Source organism: Leptonychotes weddellii, chromosome 11, assembly GCF_054177405.1.
Source record: "Leptonychotes weddellii isolate Sample4059 chromosome 11, ASM5417740v2, whole genome shotgun sequence".
In the NCBI taxonomy this organism is placed as follows: domain Eukaryota; kingdom Metazoa; phylum Chordata; class Mammalia; order Carnivora; family Phocidae; genus Leptonychotes; species Leptonychotes weddellii.
The window spans coordinates 17,281,379-17,306,980 of NC_138379.1; the positions used below are offsets into that span (position 1 = coordinate 17,281,379).

The window sequence follows — 25,602 nt, forward strand, 5'->3', positions numbered from 1 at the left end:
TCTTTGGGGCTTTTGTTCTCTGGCGGCTTTCCCTGGTGGCTTTCCGGGTCTCTTCCAGGAGTCAGAGCAGAAGAGACCGTTTCCAACCCTCTGCCTCAGAGCAGAGAGACCTCAGTCTGTTCTTCAGTGAGCTCTCCAGGCCACACCGTCTCCGTTTCTGTCCGTGCTGCTATAAACTGCAGCGTCCTGGGTTGTGCGCCCCTCCGCAGCACTCCCAGTCTTGCCTCCAGGTTGGGGCACGTCTCTGCCCTTTGTGCTTCTAAAACCGCCAGCTGCTCCCAGTTCGCATGCGGGCGACCCCGCCGCTCCGGGTTTCCACCCCGGGGGCTGCCCTGAAGTCCTTTCCCCGCCGCTACTGGTCTGCGAGTCTGTGCCCGTCTGCAGCGCGCGAGGCTGTCACTCACCGGCGGTGTAGGATCCCTATGTCCAGGCACCCTCCCGTTTCTGTTTATCCTCCGATATCTGCCCGCAGGATCACGGCTCCCTGCTTCGTACCTCAAAACCAACTGCCTGCGATATTCTGTTTGTAGAGATCCAGATCTTCTTACATCTCAGGCTGGTTTCGTGGGTGCTCAGAGTGGTCTGGTAGTTATCCAGCTCAATTCCGGGGACCAGTTGAAATAGGGTCCCCTACTCCTCCGCCATCTTTCCCTTCCCTCTGCTTATTATTTCTATTTCCAACTTGTGGAACTAATTATTGGCATAAGAAACAATACAGATATACGAAAATTCTTAATAATTTTCTAAAGAAATGATCCATATCCTTTCTTAAAAATAAATATTTATTTTTTATATTGAAATATAGATGACATACAATGTTATATTAAAGTATACAACATAATAATTTGACAATTCTGTACATTACTGAATGCTCACTATGATGAGTATAGTTACCATCTGTCAATATACATTATTATAATATTATTGATTATATTTCTATGTTGTAATTTTTATCTCTATGACTTATATATTTTGTAACTGGAAGTTTGTACTTGTTTATCTCCTTTGTTTTGCCTGTCTTCCAATCCTCCTCTCTGGCAACCATCAGTTTATTCTCTGTATTTATGAGTCTATTTGTCTTTGGTTTTCTTGTTTTTAGATTCCACATATAAATGAAATTGTATGGCATTTGTCTTTCTCTGTATGACTTATTTCACTTAATACCCTCTAGGTCCATCCATGTTGCCATGAATGGCAAGATTTCATTATTTTTGATGGATGAGTAATACTCCATTATATATATACTCTACCTTATATATACTATTCCATTATATATATCACACAATATATAAAATATTCCTCTCTCTCTCTCTATCTATCTATCTATATAAAATCTTCTCTATCCATTTATTTATTGATGGACACTGGGTTGCTTCCATATCTTGGTTTGTAAATAGTGCAGTAAACATAAAGGTGCATATATCTTTACAAATTAGTTTTTGTTTTCATTGCAGATTCCTCTTGTTAAACTTACATATTAATTGAAATTCAGAGTTATTGTTTGTTCTCAAACAATAAAGCAGGTTGCATTATTTAGCTCAATTAATCTAGCTTCTTGGAGTGCAAGAAGAGATGAGATAAAACAGGATACTTAGAGTATCAACCCTTTCTGGCATCATTGCAGCTATTAGCAATGACTTCTAAGAAACTTGAGAGTGAAGTTTTCTTTTCTTTTTTTTTTTTTTTAAAGATTTTATTTATTTGACAGAGAGAGAGACAGCAAGAGCAGGAACACAAGCATGGGGAGTGGGAGAGGGAGAAGCAGGCTTCCCGCTGAGCAAGGAGCCCAATGCAGGGCTCGATCCCAGAACCCTGGGATCATGACCCGAGCCGAAGGCAGACGCTTAATGACTGAGCCACCCAGGTGCCCTGAGAGTGAACTTTTCAACAGAACCAATAGCATATCAGTATTTTCCACCCTACTATATATTGAAGGGTTGAACTGTTACCTAACCAAAAGCTGAAGTCCCCGGATGTGTCCACAGAGTGTTCTGATATTTTCCTGGGAACTCACTTCACTATTTCCCTTCAGCACACATCCCCCGGGTATGGAGTTTTTGTTTTTGTTTTTTCATTCTTCCCCTTTCCTAGTGCCCTGGTTCCTAGGAGGAAGGGGACTGCTATACTGTGCACCACCTATCTGGCATTGTTCTGCCTTTCTTCTGCACTTAAGCCAGCTTTGGATCGTGTTGTTTGCCTACATTTTGTAGGATTTTCTAGGTGAGACCATTGGCTACAGATGCTGACACCGCTTCTGCTATTTAGTTTTCAGGCAGAGTCTTCTTAAATTGTTGGCTGCTTAGAACCAGAAATCACTGACCTACTTGGACTTGATCTCTGCCTCCCTTATCTGAGTTGACAGGATTTGCTCCACGATTGTGCTAACTTCTCCCTCAATGTCTTCCTTTTTATTGTGCCCTCTAGTATGTGGCTAACCCCCTAAGGCAGTGTGTTCTAACCCCATCCTGTGATCTCATTCTGGCAGGGCCAGATAAAATGGTGAGGTTAATAAAGATCCTCATTACAAACACATCCACTTACTTTATTGTGTTGGCTTACATTCATTTCTCCCTGTGATTATATTTTAGGTTGAATTAGCTAACATTTAGTGGTGTAGCAGACATTTAATTGTGTAGTATAGGCTACTGGGGAATGAGAAGGGGAAGATCCGAAGACAAATTTAAAATATGTATTTTAGGAAAAAAAAAAGTACACATGTATGTATTGGAAATTTGTCACAGTGCCTGAATACAGAAGTTGCCATTTTCAAATTTCAAAATTGGAACATGGATGTAGAATATGTACCGCTTGTCAAGCCTGCTCCTATTCAATGTGAGAGAGTTTTCATGGTGCACAAAAGTTAGAGCTTTGTGAAACTGTAAGTATAATAAGATTGAGGACTAAATCACTTCATGACTAATGTATTCTATAAAGTCATGGTTCCTGCAACAAACAGATGGCACTCTAAAAAAGGGCAATTGCAGAAAGTTTTAAAAAGGGGATCTCTATGAAGAATCCTGGAGTAAGAGAAACCAACAGGAGATGGTCAATCACCTGTAGGCAAGCAACAGTAGGTGGCCTCTACTATCCTTAGATCAAAAGGGCAAAGACAGTAAGTGGTTATCACAGTCTGTGAAAGCTGTAGTTTTAGGTGACGCCAGGTACCTGATAGGACCATGGCCTCCATAAAGTAATATAGGCACGCCAAACAGCGGTCTCACAGGGAGGAGCCTGAGGTATGAACACTTGGCTCTCTTTCCTCCCAACCTTCAATCTATGCCAATGCCCCTACTATCTAACCTGAACCAGAATCTAAGATAAGGCCATGTATAATGATCTGCCATCTGAGGCACATAGTAGAGTGAGAACAGTGGGAAAAAAGCAAACAAGAAATAGCCAACACAATTCCTAATACTTAATACCATGTCTGGAACTCTGTAGGTATTTGTTGAACACATGACTGGCTGGCTTGGATGGCTGGAAGAATGGATTGTTGAATGAATGAAAAGAAAACAACTTATTTATTCATTTTTACAAAATTTCTCATTTTTTGGCAGTTCAGTCTCTGGGCCCGCTTGTATAAGGAATTTATAATTGAATGAGTTTTAGTATGTGGGAGGGCTCTTCCTTCCATTATGGAAGCTGAAAAGGCCAGACCTTTGCTACATATTGTCTATCATTAGGCAGCCCGGTCAATCTGACGCTTGGGTCTGAGACTTTAAATCAGGAAGAGAAATTTTAGCATTGATTCTAGCATTGATAGTAGCATCCGTGGTGGGTGTCATGGTAGCAATACCAGCATCATCTCCCAGCATCCAAAGGTAGCATGAGCCATCTGTTATTCTAGACACCAATCTTCCCTTGGTTTCTGCTAATTTTAGGGCTTTCTTTCAGTCTCCTCTTGATTCTGTCTGTTCCTTCATCTCCTAATAAATGCTTTTCCTGTTTAAGTTCACCGGAGTTGGTTTCCATTGTTTGCATGGAAAAATAAAAAAAAAACAACTTTTAGGGCGCCTGGGTGGCTCAGATGGTTAAGCGTCTGCCTTCGGCTCAGGTCATGATCCCAGGTCCTGGGATTGAGTCCTGCATCGGGCTCCCTGCTCCTTGGGAGCCTGCTTCTCCCTCTGCCTCTCTCTCTCTCTCTCTCTCTATCTCTCATGAATAAATAAATAAAATCTTAAAAAAAAAAAAAACTTTTATATTAGTCCAGGACCCAAAGATACCAGATCAAAATTTTCCTTTCTCCTTTAAAACTCTGTAAAACGATCCTGCTACTATCTTTTTGAAGGGAAAAGTTTCTATATATCCCTATGCTAGTTGATTTCTAATAGCTAACATGGAAAATTCAGCATTGCAAAAGGAAAATAATATCCCCAGCCCACTTACACAAAACTTGTTTATTTCAATAGTTGGGACCTGTTAAGCATAATTATATTTAATCTGAGTGAAGCAAGATCAACTTTTCAAGGGAGATCCAACATGAAAGTCATCACAGGAAACATAGGGTTCGGGATCCTAAAAGCCATGGAGACTGCCTTGTAGAAACTGTTTCTCTGATTTGCATATGCAAAAAACCCTAAACCATGTAAATTACAGATTCTGACCTAATCTCTTGAGATTTTAGGGACTATTAATGGCTTGAAATTTGGGAAATCCTCCAACAGGTCATCAAACAGAAAAGCAAAATCTTTCTGTCACTTAAGGTGTTAAGACCAATTTACTTATCTAAAGTAAGTAAAAAGTGGGATTACCTTCATTTTAGATAGATCATCCCTATGTCTTGCTCAAGTGCAGCAGACTCTCCTTGGTGTCTTCTTCTAGAAATAATTTAACTTTGAGTAACTTCTCCACTCCCTGGCTGTGTGACCTTAGGGTAGTTACTCAACCTTGTTGCATCTCACTTTTTTTCTATCTGCAAAATTGAGATAATTATAGTAGCTCTCTCATACATTGGAAAGGAGGATTAAAATGACTTAATTCATGCAATATACTTAAAACACTGCCAGACATAATGAGTGCTCCATAAATGTTAGCTAAATGATACATGGATATGATCAGCAAGGAACAACAAAAAATACAGTGAAACAGTACAGAAAACAAGAGTGGAGGCAAAGAAGAGCCATGGACAATAATACTTTGTTAGAGTATGATAAACTATACAGATTCCTTGAGTTAACCACGTATCGTATTGTTCACATGGTTCACAGTGTCCCTTATATATAAGCAAGTAAGCAAAAAGAAACAAACACGGAACAAATACTTAGGAGAAGCACAGCTATTCTTTGTATAAAGATGAGAGAGGGATTTCTTTCAGAAGTTTTCATATATAGGACGCTGAATGATGTAATGAACCATGTCCTTGGCAATGCCCTTACAATGAGTGATGAGTTCCACAGGGCTGTTTATTTATTTTTTTATTATTATTATTTTTAAAGATTTTATTTATTTATTTGACAGAGAGAGAGACAGCTAGGGAGGTAACACAAGCAGGGGGAGTGGGAGAGGGAGAAGCAGGCTTCCCGCCGAGCAGGGAGCCCGATGCAGGGCTCGATCCCAGGACCCCGGGATCATGACCCGAGCCGAAGGCAGACGCTTAACGACTGAGCCACCCAGGTGCCCCAGGGCTGTTTATTTTTTAACAACCCTCGAACTAGGTCGATGGCATCACAATAAAGTTGGCTTTACTAAATAAGACAGATCCTGCTACATACCAAGTGGAAGAGGTTCTGGATGTGGAAGAGAGAGAAGAAGTGGAAGTGGAGGGTTGTTTTGACTTCTCAGAGGAGGGGGAAGCTAGTGAATGTCTGGTGGATGGGTCTGAAGACGGGGAAACGTGAAGCTGAGTTTATCCATTGGGATGTGAATGAACTAGTCATCATAACAGACAATATAAGGAAGGGCTATAGGGACACATTAAATGTAGCTGATGGAGAAAGGAATGGACACTGACCAAAATCTAAATAAAGAATAGATTCAGTTCTGAGCTCTTGGCTTCTGTCAGAATGTGTGCCTTGCTTTCTTTGACTTTGGTTCCCACCTCTCTGCTTTCAGCTTCAGACTCCCAGGCTTTTGAATGCTTAAAGTTCATTCTGCAGCATGTTGGATGTCTGACAAGTTTTGGGGGCTGAGGAAGCTGTCAAAATAAATTGCCATCATAATGCAAGAGGGAAGCCAAGCTCTGCATCCCTCTCGATGAAGCAAATATGCACACTCAGCTAGGAAACAGCATTGTGCTTCAGCAGCCCACTGGATTAAGGAGATATATTGGTCAAGGGTGAATTTCCAAGGACATGCCTTTGGAATTTCTGTGCAGTTCTTTGGTTTTTGCGTATAAGTCAGCTTCATTTTCTTGGGGCAATGCTTTTATGATGTGCACATCTACATTTAGTAAAGGAATGAGCCATTCTAGTGGGAGTAATTTTTAGAATTATTGCCGAAATTGTTTCTTCCTTATCTTAGGTCAGTCACCTTTAATATTTAAATGTCAACTTCTAGCATACATGAGTTTAGCTGTTATCAATATCTTTCACTATTAAAATGGGTTTTATGATCCATAGAGTATTTAAATCCCCATTTTTATTGTAAATTCTAACAGTCTGATAATGAAAGTAAAATTAGCTAATGTGAATTTTCCTTTAATTCCTAACTAATAAAGAGATTTCCTTCCACTTTTGAAATACTTCTATTGGTCCATTTTGTTCATTTTTTTCAATAATAATGATCACTGGGGAAGGGAGGCAAAAGGCTTGGTTTGTACTTTTCACTGATTTAATAATGTCACAGTAAGATATCCTACAGCTTGAGAATGTCTTTATGTCCTACAAATATTTTCATTAGAAAATACAATATAATTATATTAAAGAACATAAAAATAGTGACAGCATGATGCTTAATCCTACCAACGTTATAAAGCAATGTCTTTTTTACATCGCACTTTTTACTTGCAATGCATAAATTTGCATAATTCCAATCACAGTATACAGACTAATATTCACATTCTGCTATTTTCACTCAATATTCTATCATAAAATATTCATGATTTTACTGAGATATAATCACTGCCACATTAAAACTTGCCTACTGTTTTGTTGTGTGATGCCTAATATTTTGTTGTATTGCTGAACATTTGTATCAGGAAACCATTCCAAAACTAAGTTGCTTAAAATAAAACTATTTAAGTTCTCAGTACTGTGGGTCAGCAATCTGAGCTGAGCTTAGCTGGATAGTTCTTCTGGTTTCAGCTGGACTCTCTCATGTGTCTGTAGTCAACGGCAGATCAGCTAGATGACTTTGCTTTGGGGAGTAGGCTTGTTCTCGGCTAGAGCAATGAGGATGTCTGCACTACAGGTTTCATCCTCCAGCAGGCTAACCATGGGCTTGTTCACATCGTGGCTGTCAGAGTTCCAAAAGGGAAAAGGAACAGCTTGAGTTGGAACTGGACAAACTCATTTTCATGGTTTTCTGTTGGCCGAAGCAAAGCATGAGGCCGACCCAGCTTCCAGTGGTGAGGAAGTCAAGTACAATTCAGTTTCTTGTTGCTGGAGGTGCAAAGTCACATTGCCAAGGGCATGACTACACGGAAGTGTAGAAACATGTGGACATTTGGAAAATTAAATATTTCTATCATGATTAACATTTCAGTGTACATTATTGTACTTAGAGCTCTTCTTTGTTTCTACTGAACAATGTCAATAACATCAATAAAAAGTTTAAGATAAATTCCTGGGAGTGGAATAGTAAATGAGAAGTAAGAATGTCATTAGATAACATCAAATTAATATAGGGGTTTGAGTCATCTTCCTCAATTTCAACAACCGTTTATGTTCTCACTTTTTGCAGTGTCTCAGCCTCTTTATCCACTGACCATTCTGCTTTTTCTCCAAAAGGAGTATAGTGTGTATGTGTGTGTGTGTATACATGTATTTACTGTGTAATTCCTGTCTATCTATATAGATAGAGATACATCTATATAGATAGATATCTATATATATCCATTTACAATGTAATTACTGTGTGACTGTACTTTGTTAAATTCTATATGCATTAACTGAATTCTTCTGGAACCTGGTGATCTAGGTATTTTATTATCCCAATTTTATAGCTGAAAAACCTGAAACTTAAGGGGGCTAAGTAGCTTCCCCAAAGTCACACAGGATGCAGGTAGTAGAGCTGGGACTTGAATCATTTCTTTCTTTTTTTGAATCATTTTTATTTGAATCCAAAGCCTACAGTATTAAATACTCTGTGTTTGTCTTTCCTCTTAATGATATATATTCATATACATACTCATTTAAATCTAATATGACTGAGCACATACTAAGTGCTAAATAAATAGGGACAGGACCATCCTAAAGCTTTTGGCTCAGAAACAAAAATCTTGCCGGGGATGTAGGCAAATGGCAACAGTAACATGTTCATAAAAAGGAGGCAAGGTTCCAGTTAACAAATTGTGTTTTAGGAACACAGCTCACATCAACAAGACTAACTAACTAACAAGGACAAGAGTAGGCCATGGGCTAGAAAGCCTGGGTTACCAGGCAGATAATTCAGACAAGAACTTAGAAATGGGGGCCATGGTGAATATTGGTTATTGGGTCTAGGACATATATGTTGTCTCAGTCATGAGACAAGGGTCAGAAGCCATATGGGATGGATGGTTAAAGGGAGACTAGTCTCAGTAAACCTTGGTTCCGATTTTAGTGGGCCACAAAGCCTACAGAGAGGTTCAGGCTGCTTGGTAGAAAGAAAGATTACAGTTGAGGTATCCTAAATAGTTATCTGGTATACAGGATAATATATATATGTGTATATATACACACACATATGTACATATATACCTATATATCTGTATCTATCTCTATATATCTTTCCCCTCTTCCTCAGCCTCTAGTGACATTATTTTGTGCTGAAGCCTCCAGCAAATTTTAAAAGATGCAGAAAATCTTTTCCTTTGTGGTCTCTGCCTGTGGTATAGTTTAGACAAAGCCGTTATCCCTCCAAACTGTGGAGTAATGACAGAACACATGCCACTTAATGTAAACTCACAGCCCAGTGCTGGGCAGACACGATTAGGCTGTCATCTTCCCCGTCAGCAGCAGCAGCAGGAGAAAAATAAAGAAGTAAAATCATCTTATTCATATTTATTAGGAGCCTTTGCAATGGACCTGATGCCCCTGATGCCATTGACATTTTTCTTGTGTTCTTGGCTCATGAGCTGAGGACCAATTTAAATTAATCCATTCATAACCTACAAGAAACGCTGACTTTTATAAGGTGATGTCACCCCAGTGTCCCCTTCTTTCCTAGGCTTCACCAAATACACATATTCATTAATTCTAAAATTGGTATCATGATTAGATATTGTGTGCAAAATTTAAAAATATAATGACTGAACCTATGGGCAAATAAAACCTTCAGAAAATTCACTTGTCTTTTGATTCTCTGTCTGGGTACTGTAAGCTCACATATGCTAATTCCTACAACCACAATAATGAACACATAGTAAAAACATGCACACGTGCTCATGTGCATGGGTACACGCACACACACACACACACACACTCATATCTGTGTCTTTCTGACCACTCTGTGGAGTCCAGTGAGAACTCATCACAATCTCAAGTGGAATGTGCTCTGTCTCCCTTTTTATTTGCATTTTAGGAAAACCTGTGTCTATACATTAATTCTTGGATACGATCATTGAAGAAAAAGACGTTCCGTTCCCAGTATATGAAGCAATAATACGCAAAAGTCAGGAAGGAGAGAGAACAGGAGTCAAACTGTAAAATGATAGTAGTTTCCCTGTCATTGCAGAGAGGAACAGACGCAGATTTGTTTATAAAATTTTATAGACACGAGGAAAGGGCTTGCTCAATGCCCATTGTCTTGATTCAAAGCCGTTACTCCAGCTCGCATGATTTAATTTGGAATACGGCAGCAGATTGACAAGGAAAGAGATTAAAGATCTGTCATCTCCTGCAAACAACCCCAGGCTGCCCTGCCCACCTGAGAGACAGCACCTAAGGCAAGGGAAAAACACATTTTCCTAGTTCAACCAGATCCCAACCCTCCTGTCCGGGGCTGTTACGGAGCTGCTGATTTCTGCCAAAGTGCCTGTTCTCCAGGAGCTGTGAGATTAGAAACTGGCCGGAAAGGCTCAACTTGTTTCTGTCATTGAGCAGTCAGTGTCAGGATGAGGTGAACTTACCTCATCCAATGTAGAGGTAACATCTTGATACATCAGCTTGCTGAAGAGTCGGCGGGACCATGACAGCTCCTGGCTCTTGGCCTCCTGGATTCATTTACTTCCCAAGTAGTTAATGCAGCACATTAACTTTGTCTGATGAACTTCTGCTTATGTTTGTGTGGGTCATTGGGCATATCTCTCTAAAAGAGATAATAAGCCAAGTATTTCTAATACTTTTATCATCACCTCTCAACTTGTTTGTTACCAGATCTCCTCTACCAGAGAAATCTTGTATCTGATACCTGACATGATAACACTGAATTTGAGTGGATTTGAAGGATCTGTAATGGACAGAGCATTTTTTTCTGTAAAGTTGATCATGACGGATAGCCTGCACCCAGGGTATTGATGAGCTTTACACTTTATCAGCATCAGGTATGTAGAATCTAGACAAGGAAAGGCTGCTTTTCCTTGTGCTTCTTAAATTGGGGTTACGTGTATGGCATGGGTGAGATGCTCCATGGCTACTACGAGCATCTTAGTTCCAAGCACAATGGCACAAAATTTCTTCAATGTTTAAGAATTTTAAGGAGAAGAAGAGGGGATCCCGGGCTCTCATCACTCTGCATGCATTTGTATTACCTTCTTTTTTCTTCTTCTTTGCCAAATATGGAAAAACTCATCAGATTTTGATAGGATAAAATAAAACCTAGAGGAGATTTCAACAATTGGTCTTTTATCTAAAGTCATTGGAAGTGTAGAGAGACTGGTGGTTATGATTCCAATTCTGATGTGTTGACAGAAAGCAGCATTAATGAGCCCCTCCCTGGGCCAGGCACACTGCTGCATGCATCCACCTTTCATATTTCACTGGGCTCTCACCATAGCCTTATGAGTCAGTTAATGATGAGTTTCATTACTTACAGCTGCGAGGAGGCAGAATAGAGGAATTATCCAGCATATGCAAGGGCTTTGGAAACAGCTTGACTGCTCAAATCATGACGCCACCTCTTAATAGCTTTGCGACTTTGGACAGGTCACTTAAATTCTCAATCCCTCAATTTCTTCATTTATAGAATGTGGATAAGAATAACACCTTACTCCTATATTGGTAATGAGGATTTGAGTTAAAACATAAGTCTATTTAGGGGCGCCTGGGTGGCTCAGCCAGTTAAGCAGGGATTCTTGGTTTGAGCTAAGGTCATGATCGCTAGTGCGAGGGTGGGGTCTGCTTGAGATTCTTCCCCTTGCCCTCTGCCTAGGGTGCTTAGGGTGGAGCTTAGGGTGGAGTCCGCTTGAGATTCTTTCCCTCACCCTCTGCCCCTCCCCCTACTTGCATTCTCTCTCTCTAAAATAAATAAATAAAATCTTAAAAACAACAACAACATAGGTCTGTTAATACAATGCCTAGCACAGTGGTTCTCAAAGTAGTCCCCTGACCATGAACATCTGCACCTCTGAGAGTTTTTTAGAAAGGCATATTCTTGGGTCTCAACACAGACCCACTGAATCAGAAACCCTGGGTGTGGATCTCATTAATATGTGTTTTAATAAGTTCCCCAGGTTATTTCTGATGCTTGCAAACATTAAAAAACCACTGGAATAGAACAAAGTAAGTACTTAAAAGATACTAAGGGGAAAAATGCCCCCTTTCAAAAAAGAAATCCGTTCTGACCTTATATTTTTAGTGAACAAGTTTCCCAACATTTGGATTAATAGAAAGTGACTGAAGAGTCAAGAAAGAGATGAAATATTGACATTCAGTATTATGGAAAAATATTTTAAATAATGGATTGATGAAACTTGTGAAAAAGTAATAATAAAAAGTTTTGAGCACAGCATTGTATACATAGAACGCAGTAGACACTTACCACGCACGTGTGGACTAATTTAATGCCCTCAAGTATATGAGGGATGGTAACAAAAGCTACAATTTAGCTTAACGCTTGAGTGCAGCTTCAGACTCAAATCTCAGTTCCACTATTTATCATCTCACCAATATTGGGTAAATTATTTGCCTTCTCTTTGTCTTAGTTTACTCATTTGTAAGATAGGAACAAAAAATCATATGTAAGTTTGTTGTGAGAATTAAATGCAAAGTGTAAAAAAAAAAGCAAAGTGTAAATAACAGCTCTCAACAGATTTGTTCTCAAAAAATTAGCTTTTATTAGTAGTAAACATGTCTTTTGTGCTTTATATTTTATCATTTAATCCTCCCAATAATCACATGTAGTACCATTATTACTGTCCTCATCTGACTGGTAGGGAATCTGAGGATCAGGGAGGTTGAAACAAAGGCCATACCTGACTCAGCTATTATGTGCTGGAGTGAGGATTCAAACTGGAGAGTCAGATTCCACAGCTATTCTCTTAAATGAAGACCAGCAGATAGTTATTGATATTTCTGACTCCCCCAGGAGCAATAAAGACGGTAAGTGGGTTGCAAAGAACTCTCAGAAAAGTCAACTGTGAGACATTGGACTCGGTTCTCCCCAAGGAGAACATGGCATTGCCTTTTGTCTTCCTGGGTCTATCTTGTTGTGCTAGAGGATGGCTTAGAGGCCATATCCTAAGAACTGATCTTGAAGAAATATGCAATGTTAGAGGAGAAAAGAAAGAACACCCCAAAGCTGGGGGAAGTACTCCCTTCCTTAAGCTCATTCTTGAAGAGATGAATGTGAAGAGGGTTACTTTGGATTGGGTTTAAGAGAAGAGCTTCAGTGAGGACAGATGGTGTTGTGGGCGGGATTTGACAAGCTGTTTGACTCCTCTGGCAAATCTCATTCCCTGGCCTCAGTTTTCTTATCTATGAAATGTGGTGGTTGAACAAAATGAATAATACGGTCTTCTGTAGTTGTTGTATAAAATATTCTAAGATATTTTTTCTAGGTATCAGGATAAAAGTGCAGTATAAAAGAGGAGATATTCTGAGAAAGCAGGGAAAGAAAATTGCCAATATTTGGGGTTTGTCACTTGATTAAATCATAGCTCAATGCCCTTGATGCCTCAGAGTTGTGACCCTGGGACCAAAGCAATGTGGATTTGCTTCTAGCTTCATTTGTAGCTTTGTTTCTCTTTCTGAATAAAGCTTCTGTTATTTTTCTGCAGCCATCTCTATCATGACAGTTTTTCCTACTTCATAATTATATAAATTACTTGATTTGAGATTATATGGACTTGCTTTAAAAAGAGTATAGTGAGGGCATAAAGCTATTATTTTTTTATCAGTTGAAATCTATCAGTAAACATTTTTTACTCTGAATCCCAATCTCACCACTTTTTTTTTTTAAGATTTATTTATTTATTTAGGGGGGAGGGGTAGAGGGAGAGGGAGAGAATACTCAAGTAGACTCCCTGCCAAGCATGGAGCCTGACACAGGGCTGGATCCCAGGACCCTGAGATCATGACCCAAGCTGAAACCAAGAGTTGGACACTCAACCAACTGAGCCATCCAGGCGCCCCCCAATCTCACCATTTTCTAACACAAGTTTTTCCAATCACATAGTAGAAAAGTACAAGGTAACTACATGACTCCAAACAGTATCCTAGGTGAGGGTGGAAAGGAAATGAAGGAGGCGGGAGAAGGCATTAGAAAGATCCCATTTAGATAAATTAAAAAAAAAATCCTACTTCCAGAAAGTACTGCATTATCCAAATAAAAGGAAGACCTTCATGTCAAAAAATTTGTGAGGCTCAGTTCCTATATGTAATGCTCACCAGTGTTTTCTGAATTTGAGTTTGGTATGAATTTGATATGGATATGCTAATTTTTCCTAGCAACTCCTCATGCATTAAGTGTACCAGACATCCAGTAAATACATTTTCTATTATTCTTGATAGGTTGTTAATTTTTATGGAAGTCAGTCATGATAATGATCTGGGTCATTGTAGAATACAAGAAAGTTTTACTTCACATTTAAAATGTATGTTTCTAGTGGAAATAATCAGAACCTTTTAAAACAAGGACATAGTCTGCCAAGAATCAATAGTTCAGACAAAAGGTAAAGCTTTCTGAATTAGCAAGATATTAATGATAGTATGAAAATGTCATTTTATACCTTCAACTGCACATAATATCCAAATTAATGGACAATAATACATTTGACAAGTAGATATTCTAATGGGCCTGCTATCTGAATGGGCCTTCTTAGAGCATAAGTATAAATGTGACTGAAGTGCCACCAAAATCTAGACTCTTTGGAGAAAAAAATGAACAGAGATATTTCTCTGCCTTCATATGAGATAATAGCACCACAGACAGAATTTGGATCATAATCAACTAGGGAAGCTTAGTTTATAGACTAAAAATTAGTGGCTGGGGCGCCTGGGTGGCTCAGTCAGTTGAATGCCCAACTCTTGATTTCGACTCAGGTCATGATTCTCAGGGTAGAGAGATTTGAGTCCCCTGTGGGGCTCTGCGCTCAGCAGGGGTCCACTTGAGATTCTCTTCTTCCCTTTCTCCCTCTGCCCCTCCCCTGCTCACACACTTTCTCTCTCAAATAAATAAATCTTAAAAAAAAAAAATATATATATAGTGCCTACTCCCAGCCCCAAATTATGGTAAGGCTGTAAATGGGAGGATGGGTAAGTAGGTTAGAATTGAGTTTAGGCTATATCAAGAAAAGATCAGGCAAGGACTACAAGTGCTGCAAGACTAAAGGGAAAATGAGGGTGTAGACATCTGTCTGTATGTTCTGATGGCTACATGGTTTACAGGCTGAAAGTGGGCATGGGGGACAAAAGCTTAAACCATCCAGACATAATATAATGATGCAATGTTTGTTTTACTTGATAAGAATCATTTGTGACTAGCGCACTGATGCTTATCAGGAAACATTTTATTCTCAAGTGTTATGTTGAACATTTGCCCTGAAATTATGTTTGTACTTTTAATTGTCTTAGAGGACAATTTTTCTCTTTTTAGCTCATCCCATAAGGATAAACTTAGGTTTTGGGTGACATAATCAAACCTTCTCATTTAGGGGACCTTCAAATGAATGAGTTTGATATATTCTTTTTGTTTTTTTTTTTATCTGTTTCAGAAGTACAACATAAATACTTCTTAAAAAACCACAAATGACATATATTTTCCTTATTGTGAAAATGTATATTTTAAGGCACATTGTTAAAACCAAATGTTTTATCCACCTCTATATCTAAAACACTATTTTTTTTACAATTTTATAATAAAAAAGTCTAATACAAGACAGTTCAAGAATTTGTATCAAATGCTACCAATGAAGTAACTGCATTAGAAGGTGTTTATTAATATTCTTTGATGTGTCCGTGACTTTCACTACAGAAATGTAAGAATATAAAGCAAATGATAATGGAAAACATAAGCAGTAGAACCTGAATAGTAGATGGGGATGGATTATAGTGTAACATGGTATATAAGAGTATAGACTTCTTTTTTTTTTTTTTTTTTTTTTGCGAGAGAGAGAATGAGAGAGAGTACGAGAGGGAGGAGGGTCAGAGGGAGAAGCAGACTCCCTGCTGAGCAGAGAGCCCGATGCGGGACTCGATCCCGGGACTCCAGGATCATGACCTGAGCCGAAGGCAGTCGCTTAACCAACTGAGCCACCCAGGCCCCCAAGAGTATAGACTTCTGATCATGAAGATCTGATTTTAGTATTCGTGCTGCCAAAGCGAGCACTTGATCATGAAGTTCTGGACACTCTCTCTTACTAGTTAGATGATATTCAACAGTTTTCTTGACTGACACAAAGCTCAGTTTTTTTCATAGATAAATTCTTAGGAGGCTGTGATGATCAAAGGAAATAATGTGGGGGCACCTGGGTGGCTCAGTCGTTAAGCGTCTGCCTTCGGCTCAGGTCATGATCCCAGGGTCCTGGGATCGAGTCCCACATTGGGCTCCCTGCTCGGCGGGAGGCCTGCTTCTCCCTCTCCCACTCCCCCTGCTTGTGTTCCCTCTCTCACTGTGTCTCTCTCTGTCAAATAAATAAAATCTTTAAAAAAAGAAAAAAAAAAAGGAAATAATGTGTATAAAATACTTAGCACAGTGCCTTGTCCCAAATGAACATTCAGTAATACACTGAAATGCTATTAGCATTATTAAACATCACAACTATACTTGGCAAGTTGCTGCCACTGCTATCCCCTACCCCTCACCTCCACTTTTCTACAACACACACACTTATTTATACTACCAAGAATGGAAAGAATGTAAGTAAGGTAAGAGTATAATAAAAGTAAGCAGACAAAGTCCTGGATAAGGACCCAGAGACCAAGGTTGACTCTTTGGTTCTGTCACTGACTTGTTGAGTCAGATCGGATAAGAAATTTTCTCTCTCTAGTTCCTCCCTTGCAGTTAAAATGAAATCTGACAGCTAGATATATTTCTCAATTAAATAGATCATAAAAAGTTAAAATGGCACACACTGCTTCCAAATAGGCATGAAAAAGGACAAGAAGCCCTGTAGTCATTCTTTTATTTGGTGCTTTATAAAAGGAAATATAAACATTTTTTTCTTTGTGGTATTGTTATTTCATGTTTTATAAAACTCTTCTTTTTTTCCTAATAGGTTTATTTTGAAGAGTGTCTCATATTCTTATTCCTCTTCCTTGGCATAGTACTCTGCATTATTTTTTAATGTTGGACAAACCATTTCTTCAAAAGTTTCTTTGCAATAGGAAGCTGCTTCTCTGTAAATTACCAACCCAATCCTGCCTATGGAGAGAAGCTATAGTTGCTTCTCAGTATGGATTGCTGCTTCAATTACCTGGGTAACTCTTGCTTGTTCATCCTTTTTTGGTCATCCTGAAGAAAGCTATCGAGTCTCTGCCTTCACTCTATCTAGTTCTTACTACTTTCCTTGAATTTATCCCACCTTACCACCTAAATTTTAATTCAACAAATATTTATTGAAAAGCTAATGTATGGGGGCGCCTGGGTGGCTCAGTCGTTAAGCGTCTGCCTTCGGCTCAGGTCATGGTCTCAGGGTCCTTGGATCGAGCCCCGCATCGGGCTCCCTGCTCAGCGGGAAGCCTGCTTCTCCCTCTCCCACTTCCCCTGCTTGTGTTCCCTCTCTCGCTGTGTCTCTCTCTGTCAAATAAATAAATAAAATCTTTAAAAAAAAAAAAAAAGAAAAGCTAATGTATGTGCTAAGCACTGGGGATAGGCACAAAGATTCCTTTTTTCCTAGAGAGCTTATAGTCCAATGAGAAGACAGAAAAATAAACATAAATTAGCACAATAAGTTGAGTATGTGGGTAGTGATATTTATAAGATTTAATGGGAGCTTCTAGGAGGTGCATGACTTTAGGGTGGAGTAAAATATTTCTGGATGATATGCTCGAACTGAGTTTAGAAATGTGAATAGAAGCTATTCAGGAGAAGACTTAATCGGAAGTATTTTCCAAGCAGTCTGATCATCAAGAATGAAGTTGCAAAAGACCATAATGTGTGCAGACCTATAAGAAATACATGGAGAAAAGAAGTTGGGAAATAAGTTGCAACAATGAGGATCAGATAATGGAGGGTCTTTAATTCTATTTAATAGCTTCATTGAAATATAATTTACATATCATAGAATTCACTTATTTTAAAGGTATGGTTCAATGGTTTTTAGTAAATGTACATAGTTAAGTAACCATTGCCACAATTTAATTTTTGTTAACATTTCCATCATAACAACAACAAAAAAACCTTGTATCCATTTGTAGTCACTGCCCATTCCCACCTCCAACTCTAGGCAACCACTACTCTGTTTCTGCCTTTATAGATTTGTCTTTTCTGGTATTTCGTATAAGTGAAATATCTTTGTTTCTTGGTTCTTTCACTTAACATAATGTTTTTGAGTTCCATTCATGTTGTAGCATGAATCAGCACTTTGTTCTTACCAAATAGTATTCTATTGTATGGATATATTACATTTGGTTTATACATTCATTACTTAATAGATATTTTGAATTATTTCTACTTTTTGGCTATTGTGAGTACTACTGCTATGAACAATTATGTATAATGTATAATTCTTTTTGTGGGCATATGTTTCACTTGAGTAAATACGTAGGAGCAGAAATACTGGGTCATCAGGTAACTTTACATTTAACAGCTTAAGAAAGTGACAAACTATTTTCCAAGGTATCTATACCATTTTTTATTCTCACCTGCAATGTATGAGGATTTCAGTTTCTCCACAACTTTGACAACATTTTCTATCTGTCTTTATGATTATAGCCATCTTAGAGGGCATGAAGTTGTATCTCATTGTAGTTTTAATTTATATTCTCTAATAATTTAATGATGTTGAGACTATTTTCATGTGCTTACTGGTCATTTGTATACCTTCTTTGGTGAAATATTTATTCACATCTGCTGTCCATTTTTTAATTGGGTAATTTGACCTCTTAGTTTTAAGATTTCTTTGTATATTCTGGATACAAGTCTCTTATTGGATATGTGATCTGCCTACATTTTCTTCCAAGTTGCAGTCCTGTCTTTTCACTGTCATGTTGGTAACTTTTTAAGTACAAAAATTATTAATTTTGATGATGTTTGACTTATCACATTTTTCTAATTTTTTTTGGTTCTTGATGTCAGATCTAAGAAATCTTTGCCTAACCCAAAGACACAAAGGTTAACTCCTATACTTCTAAGCGTCTTAGGGTTTTAGGACTCATTTAGCTCTGTGATCCATTTTTACTTAATGTTTATTATATAGTTTGAATAAGGGTCTAAATTCATTGTTTGAATGTGGATATCCAATTGCACCAGTATCATTTGTGGTAAAAACTATTATTCCTCTATTAAATTGCCTTGGCACCTTTCTCAAAAATCAATTGGCCATAGCGTAAAGGTTTATTTCAGAACACTTAATTCTTTGCCATTGGTCTATGTCTATCCTTGTGCAAGTACTACACTGTCTTGATTACCATAGCTTTGTAGTAAGTTTTAAAACTGGAAAATTTTAAGTCCTCCAACTATGTTCTTTTTAAAGATTGTTTTGGCTATTTTTTTATGCTGTTTTAAGAAACATTGGTTTATCCCTTAGGCAATGCTTATCGCCTCTACCCGACTGTAAGCTTTTTTAGAGAGGGAGGTTTGTCTTACTCATTTCTGTATCCATAGCAGCTGACACATTGTACAGATTCCAAATATGTTTGTTGAAGCTGTAATATTCACATTATGCAAGATGACATTATGGCTATCCAATGAAATTTTTTAATATATGCTGATGAGATTCAATATGCTGCATTAGAAAGAGCGCTGGATTGGGAGATGGGCAACTAGTATTTGACCTTGACAAAGTGAGGAGCTACCCTGAGTTAGTTTCTGCATCTGTAGAGATGAAGTTAGTGCTAATTGTTTTCTAGGATATCTTCTTACTCCAAGATTCTTTGTAGGTATAAGTTATCTTTACCAGAACAGTAGTCCCTCCTTACCTGAGGTTTTGCTTTCTACAATTTCAGTTGCCTGCAGTCAACTGTGGTCTGGAAGCAAATGATCCTCATTCTGACATATCGTCAGAAAGGCAATAGCAGCCTAATGCTACATTACAATGCTTATGTCATTCACGTCACTTCATCTTATGATGTAGGCATTTTATCTTCTCACGTCATCACAACACGAGGGGTGAGGACAGTACAATAAGGTATTTTGAGAGAAAGAGAGACCACTTTCGTATAACTTTTATTACAATATAGTATAATTGTGCTATTTTGTTATTAGTTGTTGTTAATCTCTTACTGTGCCTAATTTGTAAGTTAAACCTTATCAGAGATATGTATGTGTCAGACCATCAAAACATCGTATATATAGGGTTTGGTGCTATTTGCAGTTTCAAGCATCCACTGGGGGTCTTGGAACATACCCCCAGGATAAAGGGAGACTATTGTAGAGGGAAGAATGATATTTTTCTAATCAATTGCTATGCGACAAGTAGTGTAATAAAAGGATAAAAGAAATGTAAAGGATGGGCGTGCTCTCAAGGAATTTGTAATCCAGACAAGGTTGTGGGTTGTACATATTTAAAATAATGCTTTATCTTCAAATTTCATAAACATCATTGTTATAGAATATTATATGTTCTTTTATGCCTTACCTTTGATATGGATGGCTTGCTTTTACATTAGCATTCAGGTATTGAATAGAATTCTGAAGAATTCCAGTTATATTTGGCAAGTCATCAGTACCTTTGTTTTAACACACTTTGAATTTTCTTATTACTCAAGCTTCATGCATCAAGCATAGGGATTTAGATATGTTAGCATTCTTTCTTCCTATGCTTTAACTTATGTGGAAGAACAATTATCTCACCTGCTGTATTTGAGACTTTGGAAATGAACATGGGTTGTTTAAATCCAGTGCATTTCCTCTGCCCTTTGGTCAGAAGTGTTGCATGCAATCTAAAAATGTTAGAGGAAGAGAGAAATGAGATGAATAACCCAAATATAGTAGCTTATTTCAGAGATCATTTACTATTACAGCAACCAAAGCAACCATTTCTCAAAAACTGCAAGTAGGCAGCTCTACTTTCATGTTCTGCATTATGATTTTTCAATGAGTGCAAAAGCCATATTTTAGTCCAAGGTCCTGTGGTTCGTTAGCGTGTATTTCTATAAGAGTTTGTGCCTACCATCAGAAATTAATTATTTTTTAATTAATTTAAAAAAAACTCCATGTGAGCTATTTAATTTTTCTTTTAAAAAAAGTTACCCCTCTGTAGACATTCAGCCACAAGAACACTTAGAATGGACTGGAAAAACACAGGTTATAGGAATGAATCCGTTTATGTACTACCCACAAAAGGTACAGTGCAATAAGTAGAATAAACACTTTATATTCCAAGTGATTTAGATTCAACCTTAATGATAGTAATGAATGTTTCTTCTTTCTGTAAGGGAGATAGCATAGAGTAATACCCAAATTACCTGTTCAAGGAAGAGAAATTTGGTCTGTTTAATTAATTTATAGGTATTGCCGTAAGGGTTTTATACCAATACCAGTTCTTTTATTAAATTTACTTTCTTAGGTCACTAGGTGACAAGCAAAGATTCACAATCAGTTTTATTTGTGAGTGTTATGGGGAAGGGGAGGTGGACTGGGGGGAAGAGTGTAAGAGTCTGTAGCATCCAGACCAGGTAAGGCTTTGCAAGCCAAAGCAAAGGGTTTGACTCTATCCAAAGAACAGAGGAAAGCAATTGAAAGATTTTATGTAGAGGAATGATGTGCTCCAGGTGAAGATCACCTGGGTAACAGCAAGAACAATATATTTGATGGAGCATGACACAATTTCCAGGATAGTCTTATTCTAACTTCCCATGTAATCTTCGAAGTCTGAAAATGGGATGGATATGAAAGGATAAGTGGCTTAGAACCAAGGCAAGTCCTAAATTCCTACCCATCGAGGCATATTGCTTTTTTCTTAAAGGACAGGGCAGGTTTCCATGTGGCCAAGCCAGGGACAGAACTTCTCACAGAATGGCAGAAGGCAGAGAAAGCATAGAGGGGTCAGGAGTAGGGTTGTGGCTGCTTTCCCCCTTACTAGATGTGATGTAACAATAAATGTCTAAAAAGCCTAAAAACCACTGGGAAAAGAATAACATGGTATGCTTGAAGGAAAACTTCCTTAGGGAATTTTCAGAGAACTTTGAGTCCTAATAGATGATTCCATATTGAATAACCTCTGTTCCTCCTATAGAGCCTATTGTTTGGATGTCTGGTGATGTCAAAACTGATGGGCTTAGTACACAAATTAGGAAATCCCTTCATGGCCTGTCCCTGCACATTGGAGACTTGGGGTTGGAGGGAAGGGAAGAAAGCAGAGAAGCAGACCCACATTGGTGTACGTGCACACCCCGAAGAAAGGCTCACCCTATTCGGCCTCCTCTTCACTCCTAGAGCCTTCTGTGCTTTCAGAAGCATTGGGAAAACCAAGACCATTCTAGTAGTTCGTCACAGGGAGGGGTGTTTAAAGAAGTGGAGGATGCATTGTCACAGATACGAGTAAGCAATGCAGGAGTGGGTTAGATTAGAGATGTGCAAAGCACTTTTAAGAATGTAAAATTGGGAGGATTGGACAGACACTGCCTCCAGGACTCTCTATTTCCCTTCCTCAACCTTTTTTTTTTTTTTTTTTCTGTCTTCCTTTCCTTCCATCCTGTCTCCTTTTTTTGGTTTCTCTTAAAAAGTATTCATTATAAACTCAATAGAATACTGACTCAGTTGCTGCTGATGACACAAATGATCTTGGAAAAAAAGCATATAATCTTGAAGATTACCCCCAGAATGTGCCTCGTTTTTCATCCCATCCATTGCTGCTGATTAAAGTCTGACTGATGACTCGTCTCCTGGCTTCTCTGATGGGATTGATGGCTCTGAAGTGATCTTTGTATCTGCTTCTGGATTACTTCATGCTTATTTGTTACAGGTGTACTTTTTTTTTTTCTTTTGAAAGGAAAGGATAATATCAAGATTTAATGGTGTTGAATCACATTATCATCCTTAACTTAAGAGGCCTGGGGTAATAAGGTGAAAGACCACAAGATGGGAAAGAATATTAATCATCTAATTTTTGAAAAAAAAAAAAATCCTGTGCTTTGCATGTTTATTCAAAGTAACATGCCCCTAGATGTATCATATGGTCAATTAGAATTAGAGCTGATTTGAGGGACCAGCAGAATATTAATTCCTTGAGGTCAATACTGTATCTTTTTGTCCCAAATATTTCATGGAGGGTGCTATACTTAGGAGGCTTTCATTAAAAAGTGAGTGAGTGAGTGTCTTCATAGTGACAGACAATTTAGTACAGAGAGAGTTAAGATCAGTGTGTTTGAGTTTTAGGAGTAAAAGGTAATCATTGTCCTCTCCTTATTCTGAGGTCTGAAACAGCTGAGAATTCAGACACAGGAGACAGACAGGTAGAAATTTAAATATCAGCTTTCTCACTAATATAACTGATTTGGAGACTCTGTCTTGACCTGCAACTAAAATCTGATTTCCTAATGCAAACCCCTATACCCTTGAATTAAAAAGACTTAATTAGTCTGTCAGAGATGTGATCACATTTTTCTCTTGAACCTTCTAACCCAACTCCTGCTTCTACTCCAGGTCTGGGCATAGACTCTGCTTCTGTAGGAAAGAAAACCTCAGATGAACTTTTTAGGAAAAGGGGATGTCCATGTGAGTGAAACCTGGGTTCACTGAGCTACAGGGACCATGTTCCTGTTCCCAATCTCTTCATTTCTGCTTCCATGGAGAAGAGTTCTGGTGAAGGAGACCTGTGATTTGTTCCTTCCCATTACGAAATACTTTCTTCTTCATGTAAACATAGGAAATAGGAATTAGGTACCCACCATTTTCCTGCTCAAAAATGTATGAAAAAGAAATCTGAAATTTCTTAATGGACTTGGAAGATACCAGAGAAAGGCCAAAATTGTGTTTTAAGGCTATGAGACGTAACCTTTAGGTTCTGAATGATTAGAAGTGGGAGCCACTTGTAACAAGCTCTGATTGTTTTTGACCTATTTTAAGAAAGTTTTTTATTCCATAGATAAAAATTTACTGAATATATGTGTAGTTTCCATTCTAGGTCAGAGAGATGGACCTTTGAACAGAGGGATAACGCTTTGATCTCTTATAGACTATATGTTAATGTAGAAAACAGAAAATAAAGAGAAAAAAAGTACATAAGTGAAGTAGTGATTAGTACAGTAAGTACTATGAAGAAACATCTGCGTAGGTGACATTTGAGCAGGAACAAGAATGAAATGAGGGAGTCAATAAGGCAAAGTTCTAGGACAGGTATTCCAAGTAGGGCTAACAAAAAGTACAAAGTAACCTGTGAGGGGAAAGTGGCTTATTTGGAATGAATAAGAATAGGTACCTTTGAAATAGAAGGAAGAGGGAGTAAGGTCTGGTATTCTGGATTTTAAAACAAAACAATAAATTCTTTTTTCCTGAAGGTCGTAGAAAATCACTAAATGGTTGGAACATAAGAGGAACATGATCGAATGTCATTTTAAAAATATCTCACTGGATGCTTGCAGTAAACTTGCCATAACAGTGTCAGAATGGAAGCAGCAAGACTCCATCAAGAGAATTCTCTAGGGGAAAATGTGGTGTATGCAATCGAGAAGCGTTTGTGGACAATGTAGTCCTGTGATGTGCCAGTCAAAGGACTCGGTGTTTTTAAGGAGAGGATGTAGAGAAATAGCCTAAAAGCAGCAATGAAGAGCAAGTGCTACACACATTCTACCTCCAGGTACTTAGAGAAGAGAGAAAAGAAAAAAGAACAACCTCAAAGATAATAAGAATTTAAGGCAATTAATCATTGAATAGTTGCCGTGCTCCCACCATGTATGTGATGACATTGTGTTTGGCTCACAAGTTACTGGGCAAGTTGGACTCATTTTCCAAATACAGTCATAAAGTATTGGCTTTCAGAGTGATATTCAGGCATGTTGCTGGCGAGGAAAAATCAGTGTAGGTATTAGGTCTACCCCTGGCTACCTATATGAGTTTTGGACAAATCTCTTAATTATCCTCTCCTTCCTGTGAAAGATGAATGGGCAAAGGATTGAAGCACAGAGATTTTCAGAGTTTGATTGAGATGAAGTAGTTTTGCAGAACTGGTATTACATACTCCAGAGGTGCTTAGATGAATAAATGATAATCACTGTTATCAAAAAATTACCTCTATGGTTGTGTATATACTTAATGGGAACATAATATCACTACTAATAACTGTTTATTCAGCCACATACCGGATTCTAGAAACTGATGAAATACTTTCTATACATGAGGAACTCCTATGTGTATCAAATATTTCAGAGAAATCCAGTCATGCTGTGACTTATCTTTCTCTATTCTAGAATTAAAAGAACATCTTTGAAGTTATTTTCGTGTTAATAAAAAATGCATTTCGTCATTGCAAGCATGTGCCATGAGGCATCTCAATAAGCATCATTTCGATCTGTTCTGATCCACTGCTGTCCTAATTATCGGTCTGGCTGTCAGCATGTTCAATAATTTTATAGTTAGACTAAACAGCAAGATATTGTACTGTCTGAGCTATGCATAAAAACCCCAGACAGTGCACTTGGCTACAAACTTGGGGAGTAATTCAGCATTGTCAAAATGAATGAATTACAGGCAACTGCATTGTTCTCGTCTGCTTTCAACTGTTACCCACACAACCCCCATGAATCCCAGAGCTCACTGGCTTAAGAGAATGGCCAAGATTACTGTCTCTGATTCAAAGAAGCCACATCATCAATTAGCCCAGATGAGATGAGGATCATTCACTCTATACATATTTGTTGAGTGTTGACTACAATGAGTAGTGCCATTTTCAGCCCTTTCAATGTGTGGCGGTGATTGAGTATTCCTGGCACAAAGCACTGACCGGGCATTGTGGAGAATTAATAGAGAATAAATAATAGTAACTGG

The 25,602-nt window shown here is 38.3% G+C and overlaps 1 protein-coding gene across 4 annotated transcripts in view; it reads left to right on the forward strand.

Annotated features, from left to right (window-relative positions):
- LRRC4C (leucine rich repeat containing 4C) overlaps positions 1 to 25,602 on the forward strand; it is a 1,062,461-nt gene that overhangs the window by 263,149 nt on the left and 773,710 nt on the right. Inside the window, exon 1 of one of the 4 annotated variants that reach the window (XM_081798295.1) lies at positions 10,456 to 10,621. The exons of the other annotated variants lie outside the window; for them this stretch is intronic. The gene's annotated coding sequence lies outside the window, so the exon portion shown is untranslated. Of the gene's footprint in view, positions 1 to 10,455; positions 10,622 to 25,602 lie in introns of those variants that run through there. 4 annotated transcript variants of the gene reach the window in all.